Source organism: Bos javanicus, chromosome 27, assembly GCF_032452875.1.
Source record: "Bos javanicus breed banteng chromosome 27, ARS-OSU_banteng_1.0, whole genome shotgun sequence".
Classification (NCBI taxonomy): Eukaryota; Metazoa; Chordata; class Mammalia; order Artiodactyla; family Bovidae; genus Bos; species Bos javanicus.
This window is the reverse complement of record NC_083894.1, coordinates 7,240,347-7,256,055: the sequence shown is the minus strand read 5'-3', so window position 1 is coordinate 7,256,055 and position 15,709 is coordinate 7,240,347. Positions and strand designations below refer to the sequence as shown.

The 15,709-nt window shown below is 46.3% G+C and overlaps 1 long non-coding RNA gene across 1 annotated transcript in view; it reads right to left on the bottom strand.

Annotated features, from left to right (window-relative positions):
- LOC133239821 (uncharacterized) overlaps nt 1–15,709 on the bottom strand; it is a 50,157-nt gene that overhangs the window by 12,642 nt on the left and 21,806 nt on the right. The window contains exons 2-4 of the long non-coding RNA XR_009733989.1: nt 1,643–5,013; nt 815–910; nt 204–286 (exon numbers count right to left, since the gene is read on the bottom strand). This is a non-coding gene — a long non-coding RNA (uncharacterized LOC133239821). The remainder of the gene's footprint in view (nt 1–203; nt 287–814; nt 911–1,642; nt 5,014–15,709) is intronic.

The following is a 15,709-nucleotide window of genomic DNA, read 5'->3' as shown; positions in this document are numbered from 1 at the left end:
GATGAACAATGTTCGTGCTATTGACTTTTTTCTTTATATTAGTTTTAAGCTCATATTCACTTAACCAATTTCAGAATATCCAAAAATTTGCTCTGAAAGAGCTTTATCTTAACTTACACACAGGCAACTGTGCTCAATTACCAACTTATCACACTGCTGGGTCTTTCATTTGGATGACTGAGTTTCCCACCCCTGAAACTTACTACTGACATAGTAGAGGATATGTGCTTTCTGTAGATACTTTGCATGAATATCATTTCTTGTTGTTTAAGGGATCTTTCACTGCCTAAAGAATGGAAAAAATATAGATTTTAGAATGGCGTTAGGGAAATAAAATGTAGACAACCACCAAGGTCCATGTATGTTTCAAAAATTGGCACTCAGTTGGAGAAACTGTGTATAGCAAGGAAATATTCAATGTAGTATTTGAAAGAAATATTTTAAAAGTCATTATCTATTAGAAAAGAAAAACAGAATTAAAATATAACAATGTAATGTGGGCAGGTGACATTGGGTCAGAAAATGGTGGAAAAAACATGAAATGGCAGGATCAGGACAAGAATCACTATGTGAAAATTTAAGTGGGATAATTCCACAAGAACCCTTTCCTTAAAGAAGAGAAAATGGCAGGAAGTAAAATGAATGGTGATGATAGGGGCGCAGAATGATGACAACACGAGGAATATGCCCCAATGTCCTCACTTCCACTTTGGAATATATCCCTGCCTTCATCAGACTTTCATCTGGTGTCTCGAAGGACTTAACACATTGGCTGAAACTGTTTTGCCCTGAAGCCCAGGCCCCTAGTGCTCACCTGGACTCTGACCTTGGAGGCCTCCTGCTGCTTCAGTCCACAGCTCTGTTCCTTGTTCCAGCTATGAAATCACATCTGATTTGCTAATTTGATAGCCTGTTTGATTAAAAAAAAAAACACACGTGGATTTTGAGCGTGGGCTAATTACCCTTTGCTGTGCTCAAGTCATGGGTAAGGTAGTGAAGACAATAAAGAGATAATTAAAGGTCGGTGCAGGTAACATCTTCACCAGACAGAACAGTGAAGGTCCTTCAGCAGACCAGGAGGAAACCCAGAGCAGCAGCAAAGAACAGTGAGGCTGTCTAGGGGCTGATGCCGGTGCACCAGTTCAGAGAGAGGCCACAGAATCCTTAGTCTTTTCCAAATGGGAAAGATCAAGAGACTGTACTGTGGGCTGAATATTTCTGTCAAACAAGATCAGTAGTGATTCACCTTACAGGAAGAATAGAAATTATGTCATATACAGGACTTGGGTGTTAAGCCTTCATGAAGTGATTGGAACAAAAGAATTATTTTTTTTTAAGAATTATTTTTAAAAATATTTGATCCTTTTATTTATGCATCAAAATGGCCATTGAATCCCCAGTCCTGTTCTGAACGTTGAGACTAAATACCAATAAGGATATGAAACCTGGCCAAGATAACCTTTCAGTGTGGTAATGAAAAGTGCCATGAAAAGGAATGTCTTCCTTTAAGTAATTATGAGGACTAGCAGAGAATCAGGAAGCAGCTGGAGTAGGACACAGGGAAGCTGTTCTAAAGGCTTGTTCAGTGAGTGAATGAACAGAATGGACACAGGTGCAGGCACATCCCTGTTGACAGACTCACCTACAGAGACCAAGTGGGTGACAGTTTCCAGCATCACATTTCTGAACAGGTTTTTCTGGGACTTGTCTAGCAGGCTCCAGTATTCCTGGGTGAAGTTGACTGCTACAATTTTAAATGTCACCAATTCCTAAAAAACTGGATGTTCTGGTTTAGACAGAGCAGCCCTACCACTGTCCAGAGTGGGCGGCTGAGCTGAGGAAGGATGGGGACTGGGTGCAGCTGCAGGAGGAAGCATCACTACTTACCAGGGGCTCCATCCTTGAGCTCAGTCACCGGGAGCCTTTCTCAGGATCTCACTCACAGCTGATCAAGCACTAGGCAGGCCAACCTGAGGATGGAGAAGCCACGAGACCCCAGTCCTGTGCTTTCAGACCACCTGAATTCAAGCCCCAACCTTCACCTGGGTGTAGCCTCAGCCCAGCACTTGGAAACCGGTGGTACATCCAGGGAATACTATGCAGCCTCTTCTCTCCCAGATCCCATGTGAAGAGCTAGAGCTGCGGTTGCTACCAGAGAAAGTCAGAGTCTGCAAATAAGAACGTGCTAAGCATTGACTTTGTGTTCATCAGCCCATGGCACCCAGAATCGCTCAGTGTCCTCCCGGGTTCCCACCCTCGGGGACCCTGATTCTCGCCAGAGTGGATGGTGGTTTACTGCTGTAGGTAAACACTTTGGAAGCTCACAGATCATCTCCTGCCTTATGTGCCCACAGTGCTTCTCCAACAGCCCTGGCAGTCCTCTGGAAACACACTGCCTTCCAGCTCTCCCTCAGCCCTATCATTAGTTCTGTCCCACATGCACATGAATATCAGTCACCTCCAGTACTTTGGCCTCCTCATGCGAAGAGTTGACTCATTGGAAAAGACTCTAATGCTGGGAGGGATTGGGGGCAGGAGGAGAAGGGGACGACAGAGGATGAGGTGGCTGGATGGTATCACTGACTCGATGGACTCGAGTCTGAGTGAACTTCGGGAGTTGGTGATGGACAGGGAGGCCTGGCGTGCTGTGATTCATAGGGTCGCAAAGAGTCGGACACGACTGAGCGACTGAACTGAACTGAAGGACCTATTTTAGATGGAGTTGAATCGAGGACTTATTCCATTTGGAGAAACCATAGCACCTATCCGGCCAGCCTCGTCCTTAACATCCTCCAAACCAGAAGGTAGCCGGCACCCAGGAGTCACAGTGTTACTGTCATAGACTGTTGCAGTTCTCTAGATCAAGGATGTTCAAAAATATGGAAAAAATGAGGTTTGGGAAGAAACTACTTTATTTGCCAATTTACCAATGACACCCAAAGATTCCAAAAACTTTAATATGACAGAGTTACACTAGAGGAAGGAGCAGCTGTCATTTAATTTTGCTCAGTCAGTGTTCTGTGATCAAATTCCTTTAGGGTAACAAAGGTCTCCCTGGTTTTACCGGTAATATGACCTCTAACATTAGCAATCAGAAGAAGCTCCCTGTAATCTCTCTTCATGTTTATCACCCAGTTTGGGAGGAACCTCTCCATATATCCACAGTTGATCCCTTCATCACATCCCCTCTGTCTTGAAACAGAAATCTCCCTAAAGATATTTGCTCTCAGGCTCCTGCTTTCCAGTCCTCCCTTCACAATCAAAGTGAAAGCCTAGGGATCATTTCCTATCAGAAATGAATTCCTGGATCCATGCCTCTGCTAACTGTGGAGAGGAATCAAGTGTCTAGGACAAAGCACAAACCCCAAAATCCACTCAAGGAAGTGATTGAATCACTGATTGGATTACCCGTGGGATGGACTGTGTGTGCTTGCTGAGTCACTTTGCTGCTGCTGCTGCTAAGTCCCTTCAGTCGTGTCTGACTCTGTGCGACCCCATAAATGGCAGCCCACCAGGCTCCGCCATCCCAGGGATTCTCACTTTAATCGTGTCCAATTCTGCAACCCCATGGATCATGAGGGGCTGTCCAGGAAAACCGATCAAGATTTGCCTTTCATTTTGACTTAAAGATAATTTCAGAGTGAAGTGACATGTTCTTTTTCACTCTTAGAATTTTCCTTCTACTGATAAGAGGAACAGGTAAATTCCTATGATATGGAAGGAAGCCCCAGTCATATGCAAAAGGGCAGTCACACCAGTGGACACATTTCAAGAGACCTTCCATCTTGAAATAATTATGTCAACATAAAAATCTATCTCAAGTCACATAAGAAAGGAAGAAAATTGCTTGATGAAACCCATAAAAGGAAAGTAATTCAGAGAGGCAGAAAATGAAGTATTTAGAAACAAGTTAGTAAAAACATCAGATGGAGATCAACAGCCAGTAGAACTTTCCAAGATGAAGGGCATGCTCTATACCAGCGTTGTATGATACAGAAACTGCTGTGCCACACGTGTATCATGACAAGAGACTTGAAATCTGGATGGCACTACCAACGATGTGAAAGTTAGCTATTCGGTTGCATGAATTTAAATATTCCAGCCACATGGGGCTATATTGGAGGGCACATGGCTAGGATCTTCGGTTAGGCAGATGAAATAATTAAATAGATTTAAGACAACAGTGTTGGAGCTGAAAAAAAGGGATGTGACCAGTCAAAGGTTGGAAATGAGAGTGGCAAAGAAAATGTTGACACAGTATGAGTCAGAGACCATAAGAGGCTGCTTTGACACCAGTGTCTAGAGACAGATAAGACATAACATTTAAGGGAAAGGAACACACTCCTATCTCAGTTTGGAGGACTCACCAAAACCCCAAACTGCAGGAGCCAGTGAAGCCAAGTGGATTCTGAGGACTCCACAGCAAGCAGCTGATTTCTCTTTCTTCAAGGTCCCAAGCAGTGCAGCTTCTTCTTCTCTGAACAGACGCATCCCTCTGTCTGTTTGACTTCCTTTTATACCTGAATAACAGCCTGTAATCCAATCTAGGCTATGGTTCACCTTATTAGGAACCCTCTTCAATTTGATTATTGCTTTTGCTTTGCCTTGACTCAGTTGTGTCCGACTCTTTGCGACCCCATGGACTGTAGCCTACCAGGCTCCTGTGTCCATGGGATTTTCCAGGCAATAGTGCTGCAGTGGATTGCCATTTCCTTCTCCAAGGGATCTTCCCGACCCAGGGATCAAACCCGGGTCTCCCGCATTGTAGACAGATGCTTTACCGTCTGAGGCACCAGATTAGGTTTCCCAAACTAATAGGAAAGTATAACCCTCAAGCATGTTGAAGAGCAAGGATGTAATGACATTGTCCAGGGACAGTGAGACGATCCATCATTTCCTTCTTCATCCATAAATATTTTGAGTGCATTTTCTGCACCATGAACCATACTATGTCTTCAAAACAAGCAGGACATCAGATACACTGGGATTCTGGGGAAATGAAGCTGGGATTCTCTAGGAGAAATTAAAAATAAAATGCAAAATGAGAACTACGAACACTTGAAAGATAAATACTGAGGTGACCGTATAGGACCTACTGCTGGACTGCAGAGCATGACTCATTAAAGCACTGGCCACACAGGGCCCTCAAGAACATGTTAAAAATTTATTAACTGTGCACAGAAAATGGGAAGACAATTTTATCCTCTATTTGTTGGTTAGTGGGGAAATCAACAAAAATTTTTCCTACATAGTAAACTATTGTAATTTATTTTACTTCCATGCCATGCACAGTTGATTTCTATATTGGAGTAGAAATATTACCGGTATGGCAATGGTTCTTTAAGCTAAAAGTTCTTGGTTCCCAAATGGAAAAAATTAAACCAGAGGACATAGTGAGTATTTCATTGTATCTGAGGACATTTTGCTTATACCCCATATAATGCCTGGGAATCCTATTATTTCATGCATTTCAATTCCATCTCCCATGTTCATTAAAGAAATTTCATCTGGGTTGCTTCCATGTCCTGGCTATTAAAAACAGTGCTGCAATGAATACTGGGGTACACGTGTCTCTTTCCCTTCTGCTTTCCTCAGTGTGTATGCCCAGCAGTGGGATTGCTGGATCATAAGGGAGTGCTATTTACGGTTTTTTAAGGAATCTCCACACTGTTCTCCATAGTGGCTGTATTAATTTGGAGTCCCACCAACAGCGTAAGAGGGTTCCCTTTTCTCCACACCCTCTCCAGCATTTATTGCTTGTAGACTTCTGGATCGCAGCCATTCTGACTGCAGTGAAACGGTACCTCATAGTGGTTTTGATTTGCATTTCTCTGATAATGAGTGAGGTTGAGCATCTTTTCATGTGTTTGTTAGCCATCTGTATGTCTTCTTTGGAGAAATGTCTATTTAGTTCTTTGGCCCATTTTTTGACTGGGTCATTTCTTTTTCTGGAATTGAGCTGTAGGAGTTGCTTGTATATTTTTGAGATTAGTTGTTTGTCCGTTGCTTCATTTGCTATTATTTTCTCCCATTCTGAAGGCTGTCTTTTCACCTTGCTAATAGTTTCCTTTGATGTGCAGAAGTTTTTAAGTTTAATTAGGTCCCATTTGTTTATTTTTGCTTTTATTTCCAATATTCTGGGAGGTGGGTCATAGAGGATCCTGCTGTGATGTATGTCAGAGAGTGTTTTGCCTATGTTCTCCTCTAGGAGTTTTATAGTTTCTGGTCTTAGGTTTAGATCTTTAATCCATTTTGAGTTTATTTTTGTGTATGGTGTTAGAAAGTGTTCTAGTTTCATTCTTTTACAAGTGGTTGACCAGCAACCTAGATGTCCATCAGCAGATGAATGGATAAGAAAGCTATGGTACATATACACAATGGAGTATTACTCAGCCATTAAAAAGAATACATTTGAATCAGTTCTAATGAGGTGGATGAAACTGGAGTCAATTATACAGAGTGAAGTAAGCCAGAAAGAAAAACACCAATACAGTATACTAACACATATATATGGAATTTAGAAAGATGGTAACAATAACCCTGTGTACGAGACAGCAAAAGAGACACTGATGTATAGGACAGCCTTATGGACTCTGTTGGACAGGGAGAGGGTGGGAAGATTTGGGAGAATGGCATTGCAACATGTATAATATCATGTATGAAACGAGTTGCCAGTCCAGGTTTGATGCATGATACTGGATGCTTGGGGCTGGTGCACTGGGACGACCCAGAGGGATGGTATGGGGAGGGAGGAGGGAGGAGGGTTCAGGATGGAGAACACATGTATACCTGTGGCAGATCCATTTCAATATTTGGCAAAACTAATACAATATTGTAAAGTTTAAAAATAAAATAAAATTTAAAAAAAGGAAATTTCATCTGAAGCTAGTATATTAAGGTAAATCCACTATATTTTAATTTTTTTTAAAAAGAATATTTTAAACTTTCCCCATTACCACTCAGTCACCAATGGCTCATCCTTTTCTCTATGGCTCATCAGATTTTGTGTTGACCATTTCCTAAATGAAATAGATCATTTTGGGAATCGACATTTTCCACCACAAGTTTTAAAGAACTCTTGTAGGGTTATTCATTATTTATGCCATCTCCCACATAAAAGGAAAGGAATTGCCTTTCATCTCACTTGGGAATTTATTTCTCTACCTGTGTTTTCCCCTATTCTCTCCTGGCATCATAATGTATGTTATGATTTAAAATGCATACACTGTATTTTATTTTCATCTAGTTTTTAAAGATAGTTGATGTAAAGTATGATATTCGTTTCAGATGTAGCATGGTGATGCAGTATCTTATAGATTATGCCCCACTAAAGTTACTGTAAAATATCATCTGTATTCCCTGTGTTTTGTAATATATACTGGCAGCTCATTTATTTTATACAAGGCAGCTTGTTCCTCTTAATTTCCAACCCCTAACTTGCGCCTCCCAGCTCCCCTTCCCCAGTGGTAACCACTGCTTTGTAGTCTATATCTGTGTGTTTCTGTTTTATTTTATTTCAGATTACACACATAAATGATAACACACAGTGTTTGTCTTTCTCTGAGTTATTTCACTTGGCATAATATAGAGTGCAATATTACTCAGCCATAAAAATGAAAGCAGTTTGCCATTTGCATCAACAAGCATGGACTGGAGGGTGTTATCTGTTCACCTATGGATGGACACTTAGGCGCTTCTGTATCTGGGCTCTTGTGAACAATACTAATGCGAACATGAGAGGTGCATGTATCTATTAGAATTCATGTTTTCCTTTTCTCAGATTTTACCCAGGAGAGGAATTTTGGATGATACAGTAGTTCTGCTTAGTAGTCTGAAGAACCTCCATACTGTTCTCCACAGTGGCTACACCAATTTGCATTCCCACCAACTGTGTAGGAGGGTTCCCTTCTCTCCATATTCTAGCCGACACCTGCTAGCCGTAGAATTCTGATGATAACCGGGACAGGTGTGAGGTGAAATCTCATTGTGGATTGGACTTCCATTTCTTTGATTAACATTGTTGAGCATCTTTTCATGTGCCTGTGGCCAAGTGTATTTCTTCTTTATAAAAATGTCTGTTCAGACCTCTGCTCAATTGTTATTTGGCTTGTTTGGTTTTTTTGATATTGAGCTGTATGAGTTGCAAACCAGCCATATACACTTTAAACCACTCCTTCTCTCTGAACCCTCCTCTTTGCATTTAAATATGTTATGGCATCACCTAATCTGAAATTTTTAAAGAAACAAAAAAAAAATGTAGAAGCAAACAGTTTGGATTCCTTTTCTTTCTAATGGTTTCCTTCTCATACCCTCTTTAATCCAGGTTGAGGGTAGAGCTTATTAGCATTTCTTCCCACCTCAAACAATCTTGTGTTTTTCCTCATTAATTCATAGACATGATTCTTGCCAGCAAAGCTCATGTCGGATCAAAATTCAAGTCTCATGAGATGCCATCAGTCTTCATGTTATTTCCATCCTGAGCAGAAGTCGATTCCTTCTGTTGTGAGCCCTATTTTCCCTGGAATCTTATCACTTTCATCACAGTTTTGGATACCAGAGGGCAGAGGAGATGAAGTTTCCTGTGCTGAGTATTTATTTGGGAGTGATCTCAAGATAACCATGTTGGGAAAGAATGAGAAGGAAGAAATCCATGCAGTCAGGAAGCCCGGCTTCACCTCAGCCTGACAGCAAGCGCTGGCCAAGCACACAGTGACCACTGTGCCTACATGGCCCTTCGTGTGTGTCCTTAGTCAGACCAGAGTGTCCAGGGCTGGACGTCCATCCCTGTGGTCAGCCCCAGGAGGGAGGATGTCACCTTGAGACAGGCACCTCTTTGCTGATGCACCCACTCCCGCGCGTGTTTACTGGTAAAGTCCCCCAGGGACTGTGGGCCCCATCACCCTGCAGCTCAGAGAGCTGTGAGGACAACATCCCCCAGTCTCTGTGGCCAGAGTGGGCAGTCTTGAAATCAGACCCTTGCAGGCCCAGTCAGGGTAGATGGCCGGAATTCAGCCATGATTAGCGGGGCAGGGGGAAACAAAACTGGGAACTGCAGGTCCCAGGAGGAGGCTGCCCTGTCAGCCAGCTATCCTCACTCCAGGGAGCTGGTGGTGTCCTGTGGGGGTCCCGGACCAGGCCTCTCTGTGCCCAGAAGCCCCTCCTTCCATGGCTGGCAATAGGGTTAGCGCCCCCATGCCCTCCTGTGGACATGGATTCCTTTCTCTTCCTGCTCCTAGGCTTTGCTCCAGAACATATTTCCCTGTTAAATCTAGACCTCTGCTGCCTCGAGGACTGATATCACGACCTTGTCACAGACTCGGGAAGCCTGTCCCTTCATCCCGTTTGCTATAGGTTTATCACCATCATTGATATAATAAGCACATCTCCCTCCACACATTCATCATCGTCCTCATTGTTATTTTGTTAATCTTCATTATTCCCATTACTGTCTATTATAGTCCATTGTGGTTGTTAATATAAAACACTTAGGAGACACACTCTTTGGGGAAGTGTTTCCAGGAGCTTCCTGAAATACTCCAAACTGGCCTCCAGGAACAGAATCAACACTCGATTGTACTAACAGATAATCAAGGTATGAAACAGATAACTAACAGGGATGCAATGCACAGCATGGGGAATATAGCCAATATTTTATAATTATTTTATATAGAGTATGATCCATTATGGACCTCTCAGAGTACCTTGAATAGCAAGGAAATCAAACCAGTCAAATTCAAGGGAAATCACCCTGAATACTTGTTGGAAGAACTGATGCTGAAGTTGCAACTCCAGTATTCTGGTCATCTGATTCGAACAGCTGCTGCTGCTGCTGCTGCTGCTAAGTCGCTTCAGTCGTGTCCGACTCCTAGCGACCCCATGGACTGCAGCCCACCAGGCCCCTCCGTCCAAGGGATTTTCCAGGAAAGAGTACTGGAGTGGGTTGCCATTGCCTTCTCTGGATTTGAACAGCTGACTCATTGGAAAAGTCCCTGATGCTGGGAAAGATTGAAGACAGGAGGAAAAGAGGGTGTCAGAGGATGGAATGGCTGGATGGCATCACCAATGCAATGGACCTGAACTTGAGCAACTTGGGGAGATGGTGAGGGACAGCGAGGCCTGGTGTGCTGCAGTCTATGGGGTCACAAAGTGTCGGACATGACTGGGCAACTGAACAACAACATGACCCATTATCATCATCCAAATATCAAAGTACTAAATTGTACACCTGAAAGTGATATCGTGTAGGTCAATTGTACTTCTACTTTTTAAAAAAATCAATAAAAAAATAAGAGGTTTAAAAACAAAAAAACAAAACAAAACAAAAAAAACCAAAACCCAAAAAATGAATGAACTTTATAAACTGGATTGTGTCCCCTTCCCCAAATTCGTATGTTGAATCCCTCACATTGAAGAGACCAGAATGCGACATCCCTGATGGGGGATCTAGTGGTTAAGACTTCACTTTCCCATGCAGAGACAGCAGGTTTGATCCTTGGTCAGGGAACTAAGATCTCACATGCTGCAGGGTGTGGCCAAAAATTAAAAATAAATAAATAAAGATTGAAGAGACCAGAATGGGGCTGTCTATGGGGAAGGGGCAGATAAAACACTGATTAGGTTAAAGTCATCCCCAGAGGGTGGGTCCCACATCCCAGCAGACTGGTGCCCTTAGAAGAAAAGCAGGAGACCCCAGCGCCTGAGGAGGGGCAGGCCGAGAAGGACGCAGCAGGTGAGTGGTGTCCACACTCTAAGGATGGCGGCCTCAGGAGAAAACAAACCCACCTACACCTTCATCTAGAAACTTCCTGCCTCCAGGACCGAGCCTCTGGCAGCAGTTGGAAACTATTTCACGCTACGTGCTAAGTCGCTTCAGTCACGTCCGACTCTTTTAGACCCCATGGACTGTACCTGCCAGGCTCCTCTGTCCATGGGGATTCTCCAGGCAAGAACACTGGAGTGGGCTGCCGTGCCCTCCTCCAGGGGATCTTCTGAACCCAAGGATCAAACTAGAGCGTGCACCTCTAAATTCAGCCTGGGGGAAGGTGCAGTTTCACATCAAACCCCTCAGGATATATTTTCCATTTCTCTGACCCAGAACGATCTGGTCCTCACTGGCCTCTCCTTCCCAGAACTCGTGTTCCAGGACGCACAGGTACAGTGACAGAGGAGACTGCCCCATGTTTGTCATGGTCTTCGAGCTGACAGTCGGGTTTTCCCACAGTCAAGTAGCCAAACAGACCTATTAGCTCCAAAGAGCTGGAGGAAGGTGAGCTCTGTATTACATTCTTTGTTAAACAGCCTCCAGGAATACCAGCAACTGTATTTTTCCCCCTTTGACCATGTGTAAATTAAAGGTCTGTTTCTTGGGTGGGTAATTATGGTAGCACAAGTTTTAAAGTGAAGTGAAAAGTGATCTCAGTCCAGGCTTACAGAGGAGGATTATACTGTGAAGGGCAGAGCAAGGTCACCGAAGGCAAGGGCACAATTTTTACGTTCTTTGCAATTTCGCGTTTCATATAATAAGGTCACAGGCTTGCTGTATGGAATGACAGTCATCCTCACACCTGGGGTTTCTGCCCTGAAGTCTCCACCCTAGCAAGAATGGGGCCACTTTTCCCCACTAAGAGGAGCAGCTCAAAACTGCTGCATCAGGCAAAGAGCCCAAGACACTTCCTTTTGGGCAGGTCTGTGGGGCCTCACCCGGCTCGGGTCAGGCGTCTCCACGTGCAAGGAAGCAGGTGCCCCTGGGTCCAGAGAAAAGCAGCTCACCTCTGTGAGGGTGAAGGGTCAGTGCAGGAAGGAGAGGTCTGGGTATGTCTGCATTCATGCCTTTGGCTTTCTGGAATCTGCTAGAAAGTCTCTTAGTCAGCATGTAGATTTGTAGATAAGTTTCCTCTAAGCAGCAAAGCATGTTTCTGGTCAACTGATGTGTGGACCACAGCGGGGCATGGCTGCGGGTGGGCTAGGTTGGGCCCCGGGCCTGCCCTGGATCTCTGCACTCCGAGGCCTCCCCTCCCATGTCGGGTGAAAGCATCTGGACACTAGGTTCATATCACAGTGTGGTTTGGAACTTAAACCAGGAAAAGTGAGGGGTGAAAATCCTTTGTAAAGTCCTTCTATAGGATAAAAAAAAAAGACTCAAATAACAGACCTGGGCTGCTGCAGGCCCCTAGATCCAGTTTAACAGGTTTTTCAACTCGCTCTAGAGACTGCAGACAGCAGGGTCCAGAAAATGGACAGAAATGTCTGTCAACCTCTTCTTTTAAGAGTCTGCAGGTGGCCGTGATCGAGGCCTCACACAGAACCAGCCTGCAGGCTGACTGAAGAGGTCAGTGCCTAGTGTCCCCTGGGCCAGTGTAGACAGCCAGTGACATGCACTCAGCAGGGAGAAAGAAGCCTGGGATTGGGAGGGGAAATCACACACACACACATGTACATATTCACACACACACAGCCCTGCACACAGAGACATCTGTGCATGTATACCCACACTCACACACATACCTGTGCACACATGCGTGCGCACGCGGGCATACACACACACCTGGAGCACACAGATACCTGTGCCTGTAAATACACACACACACACACATGCGCGCACACAAACACATGTGCACACACACACCTGGAGCACACAGATACCTGTGCCTGTAAATACACACACACACACATGCGCACACACAAACACATGTGCACACACACACACCTGGCCACACAGATATCCGTGCCTGTATACCCACATGCACACACACACATGTGCGCACACACACATGCACACACCCTGAACTTACTTTTTTCTATTGAATAGTAGCAGGGCTGAGACATCTCTCATGGGAATCTGTTTCCACCCAGCTGGATTAGGGTTACTTAGTCTACTTTCCAGAGAAGGCAATGGCACTCCAGTACTCTTGCCTGGAAAATCCCATGGACAGAGGAGCCTGGTGGGCTGCAGTCCATAGGGTCGCTAAGAGTTGGACGTGACTGAGCAACTTCACTTTCACTTTCCACTTTCATACATTGGAGAAGGAAATGGCAACCCACTCCAGTATTCTTGCCTGGAGAATCTCAGGGATGGGGGAGCCTGGTAGGCTGCCGTCTACGGGGTCGCACAGAGTCGGACACGACTGAAGCGACTTAGCAGCAGCAGCAGTCTACTTTCTGGGCCACCACTCAACCCAGGGAGCTTTCAGGACTCAACCTTTAGATTCAGTTGAGTTTGCCTGTCTCAGTTGTGCAGGCAAGGGGGGTCTTTCCCAGGGCCTGTGTTTGCGGGGGCGGGGGAAGGGGGTCTCCTCTCTGGCCAGACCCGTGTCCCTTCTTCCCTGTCGATCATTCTCTGGGTCCTGGTGACCCCAGAGTTACTGATCACCAAGAAGAAAGCACACTGTCTCCGTGAAGGAGTGCAGGAGACCCTTGGGGTGATGCGTGGTCTGGAGGGTATGACAAAAGGGAGGGGGTGCCAGCCAAGACACCCGCACTCCTGTCCTGGCCCATCCAGAGGGACTTTCAGGAGTCCTAGGACTCTGTCCAACCTGGCTCTCCGGGTTGCTGTGGATGTGTCTTTGTTCTGGTAGGGGGAAAGGACAGGACATAGTTTATTCAGCTAGTTTATTTGGCAGTTTAATTTATAAAAGTAAGTATTAGTCACCTGTCACAGGAGCCTCTGTCTGTGCTCTTCCCAGAGCGAAGGAATATTTGGGGCACTAGGTTTCCTCCAGGGAAAGTGAGTCACCTCCAACCGGGGCGGGACTCAGCTTCCTGCCAACATCAATGCTGGGACGCAGCTCTAAGAAAATCGTGGGCTCCAACTGCCTAAGGCTGCGAACCTCAGGCCCTGTTGTTTCTCCTACAGCATCTCACTCCTCCCTGTGACGGGCTGCCAAGGGCCAGCGGGAGAGCGGCTTCCCACCAGGATACCGCATTTCTGCTGCTCTGTCTAATCTCTGAACGCAGCTCTGTCCAGAGAGGCAGACGGTCCCGCCCGGAGCAGCCCCAGCTCTCGGCCCTTGTTTCCGGGGACCAGTCCCTGCGGAGCCACCACGAAGGGAGGCTCGGATCTCCTCTTGTTCAACAAAAACGCGGCCCACGACCACACCCCCGGAGGCTGGAGCAGAACAGACCCGGCGAGACCTCCCTGACTGCGCAACCGCGGTCCAGACAAGTCTGTGGCCTTCAGACCTGACATCTGGGAATCCATCAAGTCCCTCAGTCGTCTGAAATACGTTTCCTCGAGGTCCTGAACTACAAGAGGTTTTGGCAAGTTGGAAAACGGAGACTCGAACAGTCAGAGCGCTGGCTTTGAGCTACTGAGAAGGTCCTGCGCGGGAAGGTGCCAGCGGCCCTGGAGCCCGCCCTGCCGTGCGCGCCACGAGGCGGCGCCGGAGAAGGGACCGGGCGGTCCACCTTCCTGGCGTCAGGCGGGACCAGACTCCTCTTGAACGCGAGTCTGCAAAGAGCCTGGACAGACGGACTGTTAACGGAGAGACGCAAGTGCTCACTGACAGGGCGGAGTGAGCGCCAGGCGGAACTTGAGATCTGCGGTCCTCTTTTGAAAAGTGCGAGAGGCGGGCGCTGTACACTGGGGGGACCAGACGGGGTGCGCGCAGAGCCGCGGGGTCGGCCAGACGCCCCGGACGCTAGGCCCACACACTACGCGCTTCCCGGCTAGACGCCCCGGACGCGGGGCCCACACACTGCGCGCTTCCCGGCAGCCCTCAGCTCCCCTCGTCCTTTTCTTGGTGCAGTGGAGCCTGGCTGTTCACTGGGAAGAGCAGAGAGCAGGAGAGGACTCGGAGACTCACATCCAAACCCACAGGGACGACTTGGCTCCAGGGAGCAGGCTCCGCGAGCAGACCTGCTCTCCGCTCTTGTGAGATGGGCGCGCCGGGACCTGCTCCCGGACGGACCTGGCGGGGGCGGGGGGGGGGCCTGGGGCTCGGGGCGTCCTCCTCACACGACGGCACCTGAGGGACAGGGCTGGGGGGCGGAGGTGACCCTGCGGCTGAAGGGGCTTCAAATACACACAAACATATGGAATCCCAATATTCCTATTTCCTAGCTTTGGTACTTCTCAACATTTTACAAATTTTTCACTTCTGTACTTTTCATGTCTTTCTCTCTCTCTTCCTTTTCTTTCTTTTTTTGACTGAAATGGGAAGTGTTTACTCTTTAATTTTCATTTATGTATTCATTTATTTTTTAATTGGACTGTAGTGGCTTTACAACGTTGTGTTAGTCTCTGCTGCTGCTGCTGCTGCTAAGTTGCTTCAGTCGTGTCCGACTCTGTGCGACCCCTGAGATGGCAGCCCACCAGGCTCCCCCATCCCTGGGATTCTCCAGGCAAGAACACTGGAGTGGGTTGCCATTTCCTTCTCCAGTGCATGAAAGTGAAAAGTGAAAGTGAAGTCGCTCAGTCGTGTCTGACTCTGAGCGACCCCATAGATTGCAGCCTACCAGGCTCCTCCATCCATGGGATTTTCCAGGTGTTAGTCTCTACTGTACAGCAAAGTGAATCAGCTGCATGAATACATGTATCCCTTCTTTCCTGGATTTCCTTCCTACTGAGGTCACCACAGAGCATTTTCCCTTTCTTTTTCTTTTTGCTAGACTGTTTTGAAGCAAATCCATGGTACCCTGTCATTTCACTGCTCAGCCCTTCAGTGAGCTTCTTTAGCTGATGAGGCCCTTTCTCTTCCAACATAACTGCCAC